This window comes from Eptesicus fuscus, chromosome 19 (assembly GCF_027574615.1).
Source record: "Eptesicus fuscus isolate TK198812 chromosome 19, DD_ASM_mEF_20220401, whole genome shotgun sequence".
NCBI classification, from domain to species: Eukaryota; Metazoa; Chordata; class Mammalia; order Chiroptera; family Vespertilionidae; genus Eptesicus; species Eptesicus fuscus.
Window position 1 is genome coordinate 44,002,782 of NC_072491.1, and position 17,796 is coordinate 44,020,577.

Consider the following 17,796-nt stretch of genomic DNA (forward strand, 5'->3'; position numbering starts at 1 on the left):
AGTTTGGCTCAGTGGATAGAGCCTCAGCCTGTGGACCACAGGGTCTGGGTCTGATTCTGATCAAGGGCATGTACTTAGGTTGCAGGCTCCTCCCTGGCCGGGGCCCAGGTCAGGGCGCATGCAGGAGGCAACCAATCAAAGTGTCCCTCTCACATTGATGTTTCTCTCTGTCTTTCCCTCTCTCTTCCACACTTTCTAAAAACCAATGGAAAAATATCCTCAGGTAAGGATTAAAAAAAAGAAAGAAATGTCGTATCCTATGAAAGAGACATCTTGAAAATGCCTAAAGAAAGTTGTCATTTTTTCATGGTGAAGTGACTGGAGTCTGTGTTGATGAAAACACCTTGGCGGCTTCCGAGGCCAGCAGTGGCAGCAGCAGCATGGTGATGGGGGTGGCGCCTTCTCCTAATCAGTCTAGTCGCTCCCCTCGGGGAGCAGGCCTAAGCCATCAGTAGGACATCCCCTGAGGGCTCCTGGACTGTGAGAGGGGGCAGGCTGGGCTGAGGGACACCCCCCTCCCCCTGTGCATGAATTTCGTTCACCAGGCCTCTAGTCTATAAATGAAACTAAGAAAATTTTATTCACAAAAGCAACAAAAATAAAATATTTATAAATAAATTTATCAAGAGAATTACAAAACTTGCTCACTGAAAAGGACAAAAACATCTTCAAAAGGAAAAAAAAAAAAGACCTAAACAAAATAAAGGCATTCATAGATTGGAAGATGATCTTGTTAAGATGGCAATACTCCCAAAATGTATGTACAGATTCAACACAATCCCAACTGAAATTTCAGTTGCCTTTTCTGCCGAATTAGATAAGCTAGTCCTAAAATTCTTATAGAAATTAAAAAGACCCATAATAGTCAAACAACCTTGCAAAAAAATAGTTTGGAGGACTCTTACTTTGTTTTCAATTCTTACTAAAAATGTACAATAACCAGTATTTGTGATACTGTCATAAGGACAGAACTATCAATCCATGGAATGGAATGGAGAGTCCACACGTATAAACCCAAACATCTAAGGACACTTGATCTCTACCAAATGCCAAGATAACATGATGGGTAAATAATAGTATTTTCAAAAAGTAATGCTGGGGCAATGGAATATCCACATGCTACAGAACAAGGAACTATGGAGTATTGGTTCTTAGCTTTGGCTAAGAGCACTTTCTTGCTCTTGCAATGTAGTTCATATACCAGTGGCAAATTCTGACCTGGCATTTCTTCCACAAGAAATTATTATCAAACTTTGTATCATAAAGATGATATTCTTTGGTAATGAACAAAAATGAAGACCTTTTCATTCTCTCTCCAATGCACAGTGGTCTCATGGGAGAAAGGAGACCTGTAGTGTATGTTCATTGCAAAATGTATGCTATCTCATGTCACAAAGTTTCAGGATGGCATTAGGAATGTGGCCATGGGCACCAGGGTTATCCTAAATATGTATTTCTTTTCTAGAGGGAATAGGCTACTTTGATAAAATTATTACTTCTTTCACCAAGCAGCCCTTCTTCCTTTCTTTGTAATCAACATAGCCCTGATTTCCCAGGGCATCCAGAAAATATATATAATTTATTGGGGTGACATTTGTTAATAAAATTATGTAGGTTCAGGTGTATAATTCTATAATACATAATCTGTATTATGTATTGTGTGTTCACCACCCCAAGTCCAACCTCCTTTCATCACGATTTATGCCCCCTATCCTTCTTCTATCTCTCCCACCCTCCTTTACCTCTGGTAATAACTATACTATTATCTGTGTCTATGAGGTTGTATGTTTTGTTTTTTTCTTAATCCCTTCACCTTTTCACCCAGTCACTCACACCCCACCCCTCTGAAACTTTCAGTCTGTTCTCTGTATCTCTGAGTCTGTTTCTACTTTGTTTATTTTTTTCATTAGATTCCACATAGAAGTGAAATGATATGGTATACTAGTATGTCTTTCTCTGACTGGCTTATTTTACTGAGCATAAACATAGATAGTTTTAACCTGCCTTGTAGCTAGGCATAGGTACGAGATCCATTTCTGGCAAATCTACATATATAAAAAGCCAGCAACCATAATGCCATAATGACTGCAACAACTGGTCGCTATGATGCCCACTGCAGACAGTGGAGCCAGCCAATCGGAGGCTGTGGCTGGTGGGCCAACTTCCCGTGGCTTTTTCCCCCAGCCAGCCCTGCCCCTGATCAGCCTCTCCCACCCTGATTGAGGATGGGGTGGCTGGCCAACCCCCATCCCCCTGCAGCCCCTCCTCCCAGCCGGCCCCACCCCAAAGAGCCCCTATCACCCAAATTGGCCCACAGCCTCTATCCCCAGCCAGCTTCACCCCAGATTGCCCCCCTACTCTGATCAGGGGCAGGACCCACCGGCCAACCACCCATGGCCCCTCCCCCAGGCCACTGGCCCCTGATCAGCACCCTGACCCCAATCAAGGGCAGGGCTGGCTGGCCCACCGCCCACAGTCCCTCCCCAAGGCTGGCCCCACACCCAATCAGCCCCCACGACCCCAATTGGCCCATATCCCCTCCTCCCAGCCAGCTCAATCCCCCACAAGCCCTCCCCACTGCCAGCCCTTCCCCCAATCAGCCCCCCCACCCCAATTGGGGTTGGGGTCTGTAGGCCAATCACCTGCAGCCCCTCCCCCCACCATCTCCTTCTCCTTACAGGCACAGCCCCGATCTGCCAATGAGTTCAGCAGGGAGTTTGATCACTTGCTGTGACGTGTGCTGACCACAAGGGGTTGGCATGGAACATGGCGGGTATTGGCGACCAGTGGCGGCAGGGGGGGGCGGGGCCACTGCCCAGCTCCCAGGCACTGAGGGAGTCAGGCAGGGGCCCGATGGCTCAGGCGGAGTCTCACACAGGGGCCCGGGGGCCCAGGTGCTGCCCAGGGCCCAGAGGTCAGCTGGGACATGCCCTTCCATGCCAGGGGCTCGAGCGCAGACCAGGCCTACGGACCACACCCATGCATGAATTTCATGCACCGGGCCTCTAGTATGATATAAGTGGAGTCCACCTGAGAATTTTGCAATAAATGTGACTCATTTATCCTTATTCCTGACTGGAATCAATCAGGGAGTGAAGACCAGAGCATCCATCTTGTGACCACAAAATCACCACAATGAAAAGGCTGAGGGAATTCCAGAACTCTTCCCTAACATTTATGAGCCCCTGAACCCATATCAACAAGCAAATAATTTTCTATTATGTGGGAAAAATTAAATCCCAATTTCATTAGGCTACTATATTAGGGTCTCCTTTACCTGCAGCTATACATAATTTCTAAACAATATAGCTAATAATGAAATCTAACTGTTAAATGTCATTATTTCTGCCCTTTCATTACAAGTTGTTCTTTTTCCTGATATCACTTGAATAATTTTCCCATATATCACATATTAAAAATTCTGATGTTAGATTTGTTTTCTCATTATTACAATGTAGCAACTTTATTTTTAAGAAGTAATGAAAAGATGTCATACTGTTTCATAAGAAGGATATAAATTAATAAAGGGAATTTCATAACCATATTACTGAAATAAATTGTCCTCATTGGTTTAGTACATAATCAAATGAAAAGTGAAATAAGCACAGTGATTCAAACTTCCTTGTTATTGGAAGTAATGTATACACATAAAAATGGTCAAAAAAATCAGAATACATAACATCAATATCGAAGAACCTTACTGCTTTAACAATACTGTTAATTCACAGAAAGATAACACTACAGAATAAGAATTAAATTTCTTCACTTAAGCATCAGACTCACTCTTCATCACTCTGATGTATTGATTTTCCAAGGGGCTAAAATATTTATATGGGTGTTGCCTATGTGTTACTTTAAAGTATCAACCAATAGTTTGATGCATCTATTCATTCAGCAAGTAGTCATCAAGCACCTACCATGTGCTAAACAGGCCCTGATTTGAGGCCAGGTATCAAAATATTTAAAATATATTGCACCCCTACCCTCATCAGGATTATAATAGAGGGTGATATGACTAAAGGAACCAGAAATGTATAACAAAAATTATAAAAAGCGCCGTGAAATAAAAATTAAAATATTTCTGTTACAGGTTTCTGTGATAAAATAAAAAATGGGGGGGGGGGGGGTCCTTTGTTGGCTATAATGATCAGATACAATGTATGCCAGAGAAGGGCCATTCAAACTGAGACCTGCCTGGTTAGAAGGATGAGAAGGCAATGATGCAATGAATATGGCAAGTTCTGGGGAAGGGTGATTATGATGTACACTGAGGTAACATTTACAAGAAGAGACAGAAAAAAAGGCAGTGCTTCTCTGAAGACAAGGAAGAGTGGTGGGAAATGCTGTAGCTAGAGTCCTATCTCTGACGATCTTCATAAATGGCATTTTGTCTTCCGAGTCTTACCTCATGGTCACAGCAAATAAGCAGCTGTCCTCAAACACAGATTCTAACAGAAGGAAAGGGGGAGATCGAACGACCTTCTCCCCGTGAGTATCTTTTTCTTCTGTAAATAACACTCTTAGCAATTATTTGTTCCAATAGTGACATTTAGGATTAGGGTTAGGTCAGGGCTAGCGCTGTTGCAAGAGCCAAACCCATGGATGTCAGTAGAGATGGTCAAAGTTTTCACCAACCCTCCTTCTGTGTGAAACACAGATTTTAGCAATTAGGTTAATTTTAGGAAGAACAACAAGTGAAGCTGCTGAAAGCCAGGAGAAAAGATCAGTGATGTGTTCACAATAATTTCTCCTTCTGTACCAAGATTACTGGAATTTCAGTGCTATCACTCCCATTCTTAATCTCAGTCCTACCCAGTTACCTTAATTGATGCAATGATTATTTTATCAGGATTATGCACATTCCTAGAGCAAAATAATATAATTCAGAGGGCTTTCTGCAGTTGATCAAAATTCTTGGTGATTACTAAAATGTTAGGATCTCTAATCATATTTCTGGCACTTCCTTTTTAAAAAATAAGACTTTTTGAAAACCAACAACTCATCTTAATGTGTCAAGATCATCAAACTCTGATTTCCCTAGAGTTTTGATTAATTTTAATCTGTGAACATCTGTGTGCATTCAAGAAACAGGACTCATTTAACTTGATTTAATTTTCCCATCTAATAGGACATCCTTATTACAGTAACTTTGAATTATCTATGTTCTCTTCTTTGCTTAATGGTATTAGCAGTTTTAGTTTACAAAAATACAGCCATTTAATGTCCAAACCACCACTTCGGAATACTCAGTGTTCTCCCACTTCTATATGAAAAGTCTTATAGCTGGGTTATAATTCACAGGGATATTCAAGTATATCCAAAGAAGGCTTTCTTCTTTGTCATTTTTGTCTTTGCTTTTAACATATGAAAGGGTGGTTTGTACTCTGTACTCCACAATTTTCTGAATAAGTCAGGGTTATATCTGGAATCCTAGTTGAAGTCCATGATTCAGGGGTGATGGTTCATATGATGTCATCAGCTGCCAAGAGAACTTTAGGTAAACACATCTTCCATCTGCATCTATTTGGACTCCTGTTATTTTCAGTTTTGACCTATTTGTAGCATATTTCAGAGGGTCAGTAGACATTTGAACTTCGATTCTATCATTCTGAAGGGTGTACTCCCAGCCAAGATGTATTGGAAAAGGAGAATTAGAAACTTCAAGGATAGATAAATATGAAATTACACCAAACGTATTGCCAAAGAGAAACAAGTTTGGCATCAAGAATGAATTGTTTCTGTTAAGACTTTGGGAAGGGCAAGGGCAAAGGAGAAGACAATTTTGATCACCCTGTGGTTTATACTAAATTTAATTTCAAGTGAGCCAACCTCAAACTCAGAAACGTGAATTGTCTCATGACTTTGAAATTCCAATAACTATAAATAATGAGTTTTTGCATATGGTTTAACATCTGTCTAATTCCTCAGCCTGAGAGCTGCTCCATTACTGAAATGAAATGTAAGAACAAACAATATCTTATAACCCTGAAAAGTCAGAGCATTCTAAGAAAAATAGGGGTGCAGGATAAAAAGTGTTCATGTACCCTTGTGCTGGCTGCACTGGAGTTGATTTCCATTAGCCTGGCTCTGATAGGATCCATGTGGATGTGGATGCTTAATAGATTTTGTTTGGTGATGGTGGGGGTGGGGCTGGTTATTTCTGCAGCTGGTTTTGTGCTGAAGCCAAAAGAGGATAAAATCCTTTTAAATAGCCTCCCAGCCCTCATTTGTGATAAACATTGGGGGCTACCTCACTAGCACCGGCAACACGTACAGTGCAGTTTCCTTCTGCAGGGAGATAAGAGGATCTTAACGGGTGGCTCTGAGCTCTGCTTTTCCTATTTCACGCTCAGTGCATACGACTTAGGTTAACTCTCTTCATATGTCATGGATTCTTTAACAAGCTCCCACTGCCCTTCCCAAGACACAACGCTTCCCATTTCCCCTCAATGTGCAGTTAATTGTCTTAAACCGTATTGAATGTTTGAATTCAGTCATCAGAGGTGTGAATATTCAACTAGTTTTATCTAACAGATTAATATCTGGTGTCTATGTAAATAGCACAACACTCTGCAGAATCAGGCAACAGAATATCTGTAATAACTATTCAATTCTGAAGTTCAAGATCCAGTTGTCAGATGTATCACTAAACATGTATTGAGGGCCCAGATATGAACTAGTGTCCTGTGATTTAGATGACAGTCCCAGGCCCCAGCTTCAATTATGCAAGATGTTCTTCCTGCTAGGGACGCATTTGCCACGGACACCAAAGGATCCCTGTCCTTTTTAAGTCTCTGTCAAGCAAGGGGAATGCCTATTATTGATCAAAACTATGAGGAAATATATTCCACCCCATGTCACTAGATGCTCTATTGTGAAGTGGTATATCTTGTTCCTGAAATTATCATCCCTGCATTTCATTGTTTATGGAAAAGAGCATTTACTTTTATAAATAATTTCATTTAATGAGTATGATCAACATAGATAAACTTATTTTAAAAAATTAAACAGTGCAATAGGAAATTTCACTTTGACTCTGAGAACCACTTCCTGGGAGTGTACCAGGAACATTTCCTTGTACATGTCCCAGACATCCATGTCACACACACACACACACACACACACATGTGCATGCACATACACATATGTTCTGCCTTTTTCATTTAATAATGTATTAGCACATACAACCATACAATCTATACAATATACATCATTATTTTGTGTGCCTGCTTAGTATTCTACTATATGAACTTACCATATTTTAGTAAATGCTCCTCTAAGGAATCTCTAACATTTACAACAGAAAGAATTCTGCCATGCTCATTGGTACATGTATCTTTGGGATCACTGGTAAATACGTCCATAACCTAAATTTCTAAAAATTGATTCTAAAAGTTGAAATGATGGATCAGGAATATAAGGATATATGAAAGGGTTTTACTCTCTATAGGGTATCTCTTTTATATTCCAAATTTATATTATACTGATTGCCCATCTAAATTTTGGAATCCACTGAGTCAGTTTGAATAAACAAATGAAAAGAAATAATACTAGCTTGAGTAAAACAATGCAGGAGTACTTGCTATTTTTTCTGTTCCTATATCACCACAATTGAACGTAACTCCCTCCATAGGCCACAAGGTTAAAATAAAGCATCATTCATAAATACATCATGCCCACTATTTCCCAAAACATGAACAAGAGCAAGCTTTATTCTTACCTTCAAATTCAGGCTTTAGACTATCTTGGGCATTGGTGGGGTAATATTTCTTCAAGCTTGAGTTGTTCATATTTTTCGTCCCTAAAACAAAATGTAGGAGGATATTTAAGCACGGGAAGAGCTAAGGGAATGGAGCTGAGGAATGTAGTGCGCAGGTCTGTCAATGTCTGCTGGTCATCCCCATGGAAGTTAGGCTCCTGCCTCCACAGCCAGGGCCCCTATATTTCTTAAAGGTTACATTTCAAAAGGATTATGTCCAGGACCTAGAGGAAGACACCCCTGGATTCTAGAAGATACACACCTCTACTAGTGGTAGAAAATACCCTCAAGGCACTGGACCTTAACAGATTTATTATGAATCTTTACAAACTTCTGCACTTGGACAAACAAATTTCTAGAAGGAAAGCACTTCCAAGAAAGTCAGATATATTTGTTATTCAACTTATGTTGGTGCAGAAAATCGGTTGTGCTTTTCACCAGGATTATATAGTAAAAAAAAAAAAAAAAAAAATTTCCTATGGTTAGCATGAACCTCATAATCAATTCTATAAAGAAAGAAATTTGGTTTTTGTGAAACTACATTTATTAAAGGATACACTGGTGACAGATTTTTACTATGTTTCATACAATTATAACTTTGAAAAATAATAGTTTGGAATTTTGAAGCTTTGACATACTTTTTTAATCTTGAACTATTTAGTCCACTTTCAGAAAAAATGAAGTTTCTAAGAAAAAGAAAGAAATAGTGAATGTTTTCATTATAGAAAACAAAGTGTATTATGAAATGTCTATGTTGTGACCAATCTAATGTATACTGCATAGGACTGGATGACAGCACTTCTCAAATCCCTTAAACTGTCCTCAAATTCAGCTTCCCAAAGAGGTTTGCAAGAATGCATTTTATCCCAGCTGGCATGGCTCAGTGGTTGAGCGTCAACCTATAAACCAGAAGGTCACAGTTCAATTCCAGGTCAGGGCACATGTCCAGGACTCAGTGTGGGGTATGCAGGAGGCAGCCAATCAATGATTCTCTCTAATCACTGATGTCTCTCTCTCTCTCTCTCTCTCTCTCTCTCTCTCTCTCTCTCTTTCTATCTCTATCTCTCCCTTCATCTCCGAAATCAATAAATTTTTTAAAAGAATTCATTTTATTAATATGCTCCTACCTTCTTTGCTATGACTATGTAATAGCATAAAAAATGAAAGCATGGATTTGCCATCAGTCCATGAATGTAGGAAGTAAACATAGACCCTCTGCCACAGTTCTTAATGCATTTCACTTTACTCATTTGTTTTAGCATGAATTTTATATTTTATGAATAAATTCACCCAATTAACAATGTTTCAAGTTGGTTTTGAAATGTCCAGTCTTTCCCTCGAATCTGACAATATGAGTTGTAATAGCTTCTTGAAATATTTGGGGAAAATAAGCACTATGACAATTGTTTATGAGAATATTCTTTGGCATTCTTCTGTATAAGGATGCTTGATTATAGTCACACTTTTTCCTCAAAATGAAAAACTATATATATATTTGGAAGAACCCAGAAGCACAGTTGAACCATTTTGTGTTTATACTATCATATAAAAATATTGTATACATTATAGGAAGAGATAATAAAATGCACGTGCAGAGTTGTTGACCTTGTCATGATATCGATTAAGCCAAGTCCACCCAAACAATGTGACACTTAAACAAAGGCCTCTATTGTTGTGGGTTTGGCATATAAACCTGTTTTTCAGTTTTCTTATTCAACATTAGGCTTATTAAAATATGACATCAAGTCATCAAGAACAAATACTAGTGATGTGAATTGTGAATGATCACATTAAATATATTTACAAAGAGACTTACCGATTTCAATAACTGAAAAATATATTTACAAAGAGACTTACCGATTTCAATAACTTTTGAATTATTGGTATATAGAATTATTCAATACCTCTATATTAATTCCTAATATCCTACCTTGCTTTTAGGGAAGGGTGTATTTTAGTATACTGTGTACCCTGAAATGTAATTCTAACTAATTGATAAACTGTCTAACATAGCCTCAAGGCGACATATAAATTATGCCTTCATATTTGAATAACTTAAAAATTCTTTTCAGTCTCATTATTCTAATAATTTTCAAATTGAGTTTTCTCATCCTAACTATGTGACAACTAGGTTTCTTTTTAAAATGTGGGTTCAAATCACTCAAATCCCTGTGTTCACGAGTGTGCAGCTTTCATTGGAAAGCCAGCTAGTCCCATGAAGGTTTTAAACTATGTGGTTTCAAGCTCAGAGACATAAAGCCCTGGATCAGTTTGTCTATTAAATCAATACAAGGTTTTGTAGTTTTACTTCCAATTTCACTTTATCCATAATTTCCATGGTTAATCATTAGATCAAAGTCTGAGTAAACTTCTAAACTGTAAAATATCTCATTACATCTGGTAATAGGATTTATTTTCAATAATAATAATGGTAATAGTTTTCCTTTGATCTACATTATACTGCCTCTGATTTCTACACCATTCCCCCTTTGAGATTAATAACATGATTTTCTATCTCTGATACTTCATAATCATTATATCTAATTAAAATGCCCTTTTTAAAATTCATTCAACTAATACTTGTAAAATAACAAATCAGTCTTAAAATATTGAATATTTTGTTCTCCATAATATGATAAATATTTAGACGAACTCCCAATGCTTAGGGCTATAATTTTTAGTTGGATGGCTTCACATTTTGTTATTTTTAAATTAAAGGTATAGGAAGGGGAATAAACTTGAAATTTTTAAAGGATATTTTGAATTCCATTCATTTATTCATTCCACAAATAACTATGAAGTACCTATGATATGCTACTCACTGAACTAGGAACTAGGCATAGAGGTAAATCATAAATAAATAAATTAACCATTTTTACCAATAAGATAAATTATATAGCAGAGATAGGAAAAAAGTACTGTGAAAGGATAGTGTGGATGGAGGTTTTTGTTAAGTTCTGTCCACTTTAGCATCAGGGCATTTTCTGGTGATTGATCTTCTCAATCCTCAATTGACAACAAATCTTCCCTGTCTGAGTTTTAAATTCATCAAGAAAGACATACATAACAGTGGACTATAGAAAAATTTCACCTCTATTACTGAAAAATGTTAAATTTGAAAAAAAAAATATATATATACATATATATACATATATATACATATATATATATATACATATATATATATACATATATATATATATATATATATATATAGCCAGATTATTATGATCTCTGAACACATAATAATCTGGCCACTCAGTGTATGTATGTATGTATAGGTATATATATATATATATATATATATATATATACTAGTAGCCCGTTTGCACAAAGATTCGTGCAATAGACCTTCATTCACCTGGCTGCCTGCACCAGTTTTCTGCTGGCACCGGGGACCCAGGCCTTGACTGTGGCCACTGCTTTCTGCCTTCTTTCAGGGTCAGGGCTTGGCCCCAGGTGGTGGCCTTGGGCTCAGCCGCACCCAACATCCCTGCTAAGGATCCCAGGAGCTGACCCCCAGTGGTTTCCTTCGATCGGCGCAGGCTCCCCGCTGGTGCGCAAGGCCGGAAAAGCCTTGGGCGGCTTTCCCGGCCTTGGGCTCCGCCACACCCCAACGTCCCTGCAACGGTTTCCTGGTGGGCGTGGTTTGGTTGGTGGGCGTGGCTTGGGCGTAGCGAAGGTGCGGTCAATTTGCATATCCTACCTAATAATAGAGTAATATGCAAATTGACCGTACCTTCGCTACACCCACCAGCCACGCCCACCAGGAAACCGTCACAGGGACGTTGGGGTGTGGCCGAGCCCAAGGCCGGGGAAGCCTCAGGCGGAGGCTTTCCCAGCCTTGGGCACCAGCGGGGAGCCTGCACTGATCGAAGGCAACCACTGGGGGTCGGCTCCTACGATCCTTAGCAGGGATGCTGGGGTGCAGCAGAGCCCAAGGCTGCCGCCCGGGGCCAAGCCCCGACCCTGAAAGAAGGCAGAAGGCGGTGGCCACAGCCAAGGCCTGGGTCCCCGGTGTCAGCAGAAAACTGGTGCAGGCAGCCAGGTGAATGAAGGTCTATTGCACGAATCTTCGTCTATTATACTAGAGTAACATGTAAATTACCATCACTCCGCTACGCCCACGATTGGGCGGCGGGAGGCTGGGGGGCGGGACTCGGGATGGCCTATCTGGCCATTGAGAGGCACGGATCCGCTGCCACTGAGGGGGGCTACCCTGCTGTTGAGAGGCGCAGGGGGCGGGACTCCCGCTCCCTGTGCCTCTCAATGGCCAGATCCGCGGCCGCTGAGGGGGCCTGCCGCGGACACCCAGCTGCGCCTCTCAACGGCAGGGTAGCCAGGTGTCCGCGGCAGCCCCCCTCAGCGGCCGTTGAGAGGCGCAGGGGGCAGGTGTCCCGCCCCCTGCGCCTCTCAACAGCAGGGTAGCCCCCCTCAGCGGCTGCGGACCATCAAAAGTGGGGGAGCTGGGCGCCTGTCTGTTCCGGCACCATGCCTTTCAGAAGCCTCCGCTGAGCCGGAGGCTTCTGAAAGGCCTGGAGCACCAGCGGACAGGCACCCAGCTCCACCGCGAAAAGCAAAAGCGTGTAGGGGACCCTACACATACATGATTCAATCATGCACTGGACCTCTAGTGTGTGTGTGTGTGTGTGTGTGTGTGTGTGTGTGTATAATTTATTTATTTATTTATTTTAGAGGGGCCCGGTGCATGAATTCGTGCATGGTTGGGGTCCGGCCAGCCTGGCCAGGGGAGGGGATATGGGCTGTTGGCCAGCCTGCCTGCTGGTCGAACTCCTGGTAGAGGGGACAATTTGCATATTAGCCTTTTATTATATAGGATATACACTGAGTGGCCAGATTATTATGCATTCAGAGATCATAATAATCTGGCCACTCAGTGTATATTACATGTGCAGCTGCAATGGTTCTTTTAATCCTGAACCTCCAAGTTAGATTAATGTGCTCATCTAGTCCCAGTCAGAGAATAACAGTTGGAATATGTGATGGTCTCACCTGTAAAAACTTAATGTGTGAATGAGCTCCTGTGGAAAAGTGGGAGCGGAGAGCTGGTCACACATTCTAATTCCTCTCCTGATCTCATCTATCAGATCATCTATTCCAGTTCATGAAAGGAACAGGGATACAGCTGATGACCAGGAAATATTAGAGAACAGCCTTCCTCGTGGAAATAATGGGAGCAGGAAAAAGAATGTATCCTGCTAAAATCAAGATGACAGGCCCAAAATGGAGTCACTTATGCTAAGCCCCACATCACCAAACTTAGGCTTAATCACAATTTGGGCTCCCACAGAAATGGAACTTAAACCAGTCTACCAGGAATCGCCTGATCAGCACCAGTTAGGCCATGTATCTGCCTGATAGATCTCTAGCATCCCATAAGGAAAGTGACCTACCCATCACTAATCTGATTTGTCCAGGATACTTCCTTATTCCCGCTCTCTTCTGCCTTTACAGGTCTTTCATCTTGTATGGCAACTCAGAACTCCTTTCTATCTGCTATATCAGATTATTCATTCATGAATTGTTGAATAAAGCCAATAAGATCTTTGAAATTTACTCAGTTGAAAAAATTTTAATGCCATGTGTATATGTTGAAAATTCCAAGAGTACTGTAATTACTTTTTATCTTTTTAAAAATATATTAGCATTTATTTCAGAGAGGAAGGGAGGAGCGATAGAAACATCAATGATAAGAGAGAATCATTGATTAGCTGCCTACTGCATGCTCCATCCTAGGGACGGAGCCCACAACCCAGGCATATGCCCTGACTGGGAATCGAACTGTGAACTCCTGGTTCATAAGTGGACACTCAACCACTGAGCCATGCTGGCTAGGCAATTACTCTTTATCTTTAATCCCCAGTCTATCCCTATCAACCTTCATAATTTTATGTTTTTACATTATTTTTATTAAATTTATTGGGGGTGACATTAATTTTAAAATATATATAGGCTTCAAAGTGTACAATTCTATGGTACATCACCTGTATATTGCATTATGTGTTTACCACCCAAAGTCAAATCTCCTTCAAACATCACCAGATAGATATAAGCACATGCACATTAGGGTCTGTGCCCTTCTAGATTTCAGCACAGAAGTGTTCTCTTCGCTGTGCTACCACCGAGTCTGCACTCTCTAATGTTCAGAAAGCCCTCAGAAACCTTCTGCTGCACCACCACTTATACTTAAAAATGGGAGAACGCATCTTTTCTGCACGAGTAAAGGAAAATTAACCTCAAAAGAGGAGACTTCGAAACTTTTCCTGACAGCAAACATTTTCATTCTTGCTGAGCACTGTTTAAAACTCCTCCAACAAAAATAACCATCCATAATTTTGTTATCTGTGCTACTGTTTATAAAATAATAAAGAGGGACATAAATAAACAAAGATTAATAAAAAGCAGATGCTTGACTAAAGCCTTACATAATTCTGCAGAGCATGGAGATTTTCAGGGGCAAAGGCTGTGCAATTCAGAAATAAAGGTTTTTTAGTTTTGTTTTTTATTAAAAGACAATGATTAGGTTAAAAAGAAGAAGAAAATTTAAAAAAAAACTGCAGTACACACACAGTAGTTGGTGAGAATGGCACTTTTGTAAATTAGATAATCTTTTAAATGAGGTAGGGGGCATTTAAACCCTGACATCTCCCCAATAATCATCAGCCCCAAACTTAGATCCAGCCCACTGTCCCTTCCCTTTTCCACCACAAGCTGTTGCAAGTCCCCTCTTGTCCTGATGCTACCACACTTAGATAACCCATTTCCTGCCACATCAAAAATAAACACAGCTACCAGCATGGCCTCCCAAGTTCCCTCCCAAACACTCTCTTCGCTTCCCCTGGCCTTGCATGCTTCTGGTACTTCTACTCCTTTCCAAAATTCATACTGAATACCTGGGCTCTCCTCCCACCTCTACACCCTTTCCTGTTTCCTCTCCATGTTGGCAACACGCAGGTTCCCTTCTTTCTCTTACAAGGCCACTTTCTTTTTCTCCAGGAATTCCTACCTTTATCAAGCCCAGGTCTTCCAGATCCTCAAAATCCTTTATCATTTACCAAGTCTTTCATGCTATTGACCATGTCTCCTTTTGAAATCTCCCTCAGCTTCTAAAATGCTAGAATCTTGGGGTCTCTTTTTTTTTTTTACTACCTCCTTTTACTCTGAAGTTCCCTTCTTTGATATTTTTCTATTATTGGCTACTTGTATTTCACCTGTGAATGCTATATCTAGACTATCTCTAGTATGGTCATTACTTGACTAAGTTCCAAATAATAGAAGACTTATAAATTGATCCCTAATGGATTGTTTCAAGCCCTGCCTCTTTTGAGGTCCATCCAAGCATTTCTGAGTGCCTACTAATCTCCCTTTTTTCTATAGACACAGACAACTGAGCAAGCTCTAGGAGTAGGGCCAAACATTTAGTCACCCACCATTCCTATTTTCCCAGGAGAGGGAAAATATCTTAATTATTGGTGATTTTTCATGTAAATTCTGTGGCTTCAGCTCCTGTTTCTCTTTGGGAGCGGGCTGCCAGCATGGAGTGTGGGTTCAGGGCTGCTTCTCCACACTGTTAAGTTTTACAAGGGCAGAAAATATACTATGAGAGTTTGGCCCAAATTGTTCTGGGAACACATATCTAAAATAAGTAATCACACCCAGTAAAAAGTGGAAGTCAGAGAACACTAAAAAGAACTAGTAAAATGTGAAGACCAAGTAGATATTTTCCAGTTCAAGAGTGAAATCTCAGATATTTCCAATATTAGAAACACCAAAAAATAGCAAAAATGCTGAGCAGAAAAAACAAGGTCCCTAGATGATGTATGTGAGGTTACATGTGAGACTAAAGGACATAGTCCTGGAGGTTTGAGCAGGAAACCTGACCATGTGACAATGAGCTGTAGACCAGGTCCTTCAGGAAGACAAGGGGCAGATTTGTGTCTTCCTATGCCTGGTTAAGAAATGCACATCTCAACTTGTGGGCACTGTGAAGATATAGAAGGCAATAAATTCATTATGTAACAAAGTAAATTCTAAGTTTTAAAACAATATTTTATCCATTTGGAAGAATAACTATTGTGTGTGCTGAGTATAAAGCAGCATTTGGCTCACTGTAGGACTGGCTACTGGACACAATTGTTGAGTGAATAAATTGAATAAATGGGTAGAGAGGCCAAGATAGATATCAGAATGTGTTAAGTTTGGTAATAATAAAAGGAGAAGAGAAGAGGCAAGGCAGAGTTTGTTGAAAGGTACTTTTAATAAGAAAGGTGGGACTAAAATGATTTTACCTTAATTGCATGTCCAAAACTGTTTTGACATGTTCATTCATTTAGACTTCACAATCATGCAATGTGAAAACCAAGATTTAAAGTGATTCAACTTTTTAAAGTCACGACGCAGGGAAATGACATAGAATAATTTAGCTGGTATTTTCACCTTAAATCACACATATACATAAAGAGATAGCACTAAGATGTAAAACAATGAAAGATAGGAAGATAGTACCAAGAAGGATATATTCTTTAATGGCTGGGGAGTGTCTGAATAGATGCTTCTGAAATTACTTATTATTGAAATACTTCTTAAAATTACTTACATACTTAATTTTTATTACTGGCATATGTCACTAAAAATCTTCATTTTTCTTTACCTTTATCTTTTTTTAGTTATACATTTTATGATGATTATGACCCCTATGGTCATCCAAAGTTAATTTATTATATAATATACTGACTTCCATTTTCAATCATTTAACCTATATTATAATAATTTACTCAAAATATTTGCATTACAGAGGAGAGTTGTGTGTTTTTTTGTTTTATGGAATGCCTGACACAGGTATTCAACTGAAAATTTAAGAAAGATATTCAAAAAATTTTGAGAATAGAATGTTGAATCAAACCAGAGGTATTTGCCCATGAAATAGAGATGAGGATCCAGCATTTAAGCACTGAGACAAATAATATATTAAAGGAAAAATCATTTAATAAAACATTACTTTTTAAAAAGAATGTTGGTTCATCAAATAATAATATGTAGATGTGTTGCTTATTAGTGGAGTTAATTATATGCCCCAAATAACAGGCATATCACCCTCCATAAATAAAACATGTGGAGTATTTTTATTCTCTCCCCAAAAGGATCTTTTTATATAATTACTTGAGATACCATTAAAACCATTTCTGTAAAACAGAAAACAAAAAATATTCAGACCAGCTGTACACAACACTATGTCCCTTTCTTGCCCATAAATGTATTCTTTCATTAGAGAAAAAATATTTATATTTCCATTAGGCTAATACTGATATAAATTATTGAGCATGAAATAAAAATTGCTTGTAAATATTTAAGCAAAAAGAGATCTTTTATGAAATTAATAGCCTTTTCTATCCTAAGCATGTCCAGTATGGCAGAGAAATCACTCAGAGCCCCAAGCTAAGGAGTTATGGCTTATTTCTTTGACCTCTTCTTGAAAGGACTGTAAGATCATTTGAAGTGAAGGTGGAGCATTGTCATCACCCATTCTGATCTCACATTTCTAATTGGGCCAAATGTATTCCAATCAAAATATAATAAAAGTATATTAAAATACCCTCAAACAAGCAGACTTCAGGATAACAGTACACAAATAGCAGGATAGAAACAATGAATTAAAGAAAGTGACTCAAATGACTTTATTGATATATAAAGAAAATCATAAAGAATAAAAGTAAAGAAAGTGCTAGTGGCCCTGTGATAGTCAGATAATACAAATGTCTCTTTCAAATAAAGTTAGTATAATTTAAAAAAACACAGAAAGGTAAATGGAAGGAAGGAAGGAAGGAAGGAAGGAAGGAAGGAAGGAAGGAAGGAAGGAAGGAAGGAAGGAAGGAAGGACAATCCTAATATATAAAAGGCCAGGGTTGTAACAACCGATCACGACCGGAGGCTGACCAACCTGGGAGTCCTTCAGTCAGTGCTGGGTTGCTGTGGCAACCCAGCACTGACTGCCCCACTGCAGCCTGGTGACCCAGCAC

The 17,796-nt window shown here is 39.5% G+C and overlaps 1 long non-coding RNA gene across 1 annotated transcript in view; it reads right to left on the reverse strand.

Moving 5' to 3' along the window:
* Window positions 1-17,796, reverse strand: part of LOC129147214 (uncharacterized) — a 137,667-nt gene that overhangs the window by 70,776 nt on the left and 49,095 nt on the right. Inside the window, exon 2 of the long non-coding RNA XR_008554562.1 lies at window positions 7,721-7,801. This is a non-coding gene — a long non-coding RNA (uncharacterized LOC129147214). The remainder of the gene's footprint in view (window positions 1-7,720; window positions 7,802-17,796) is intronic.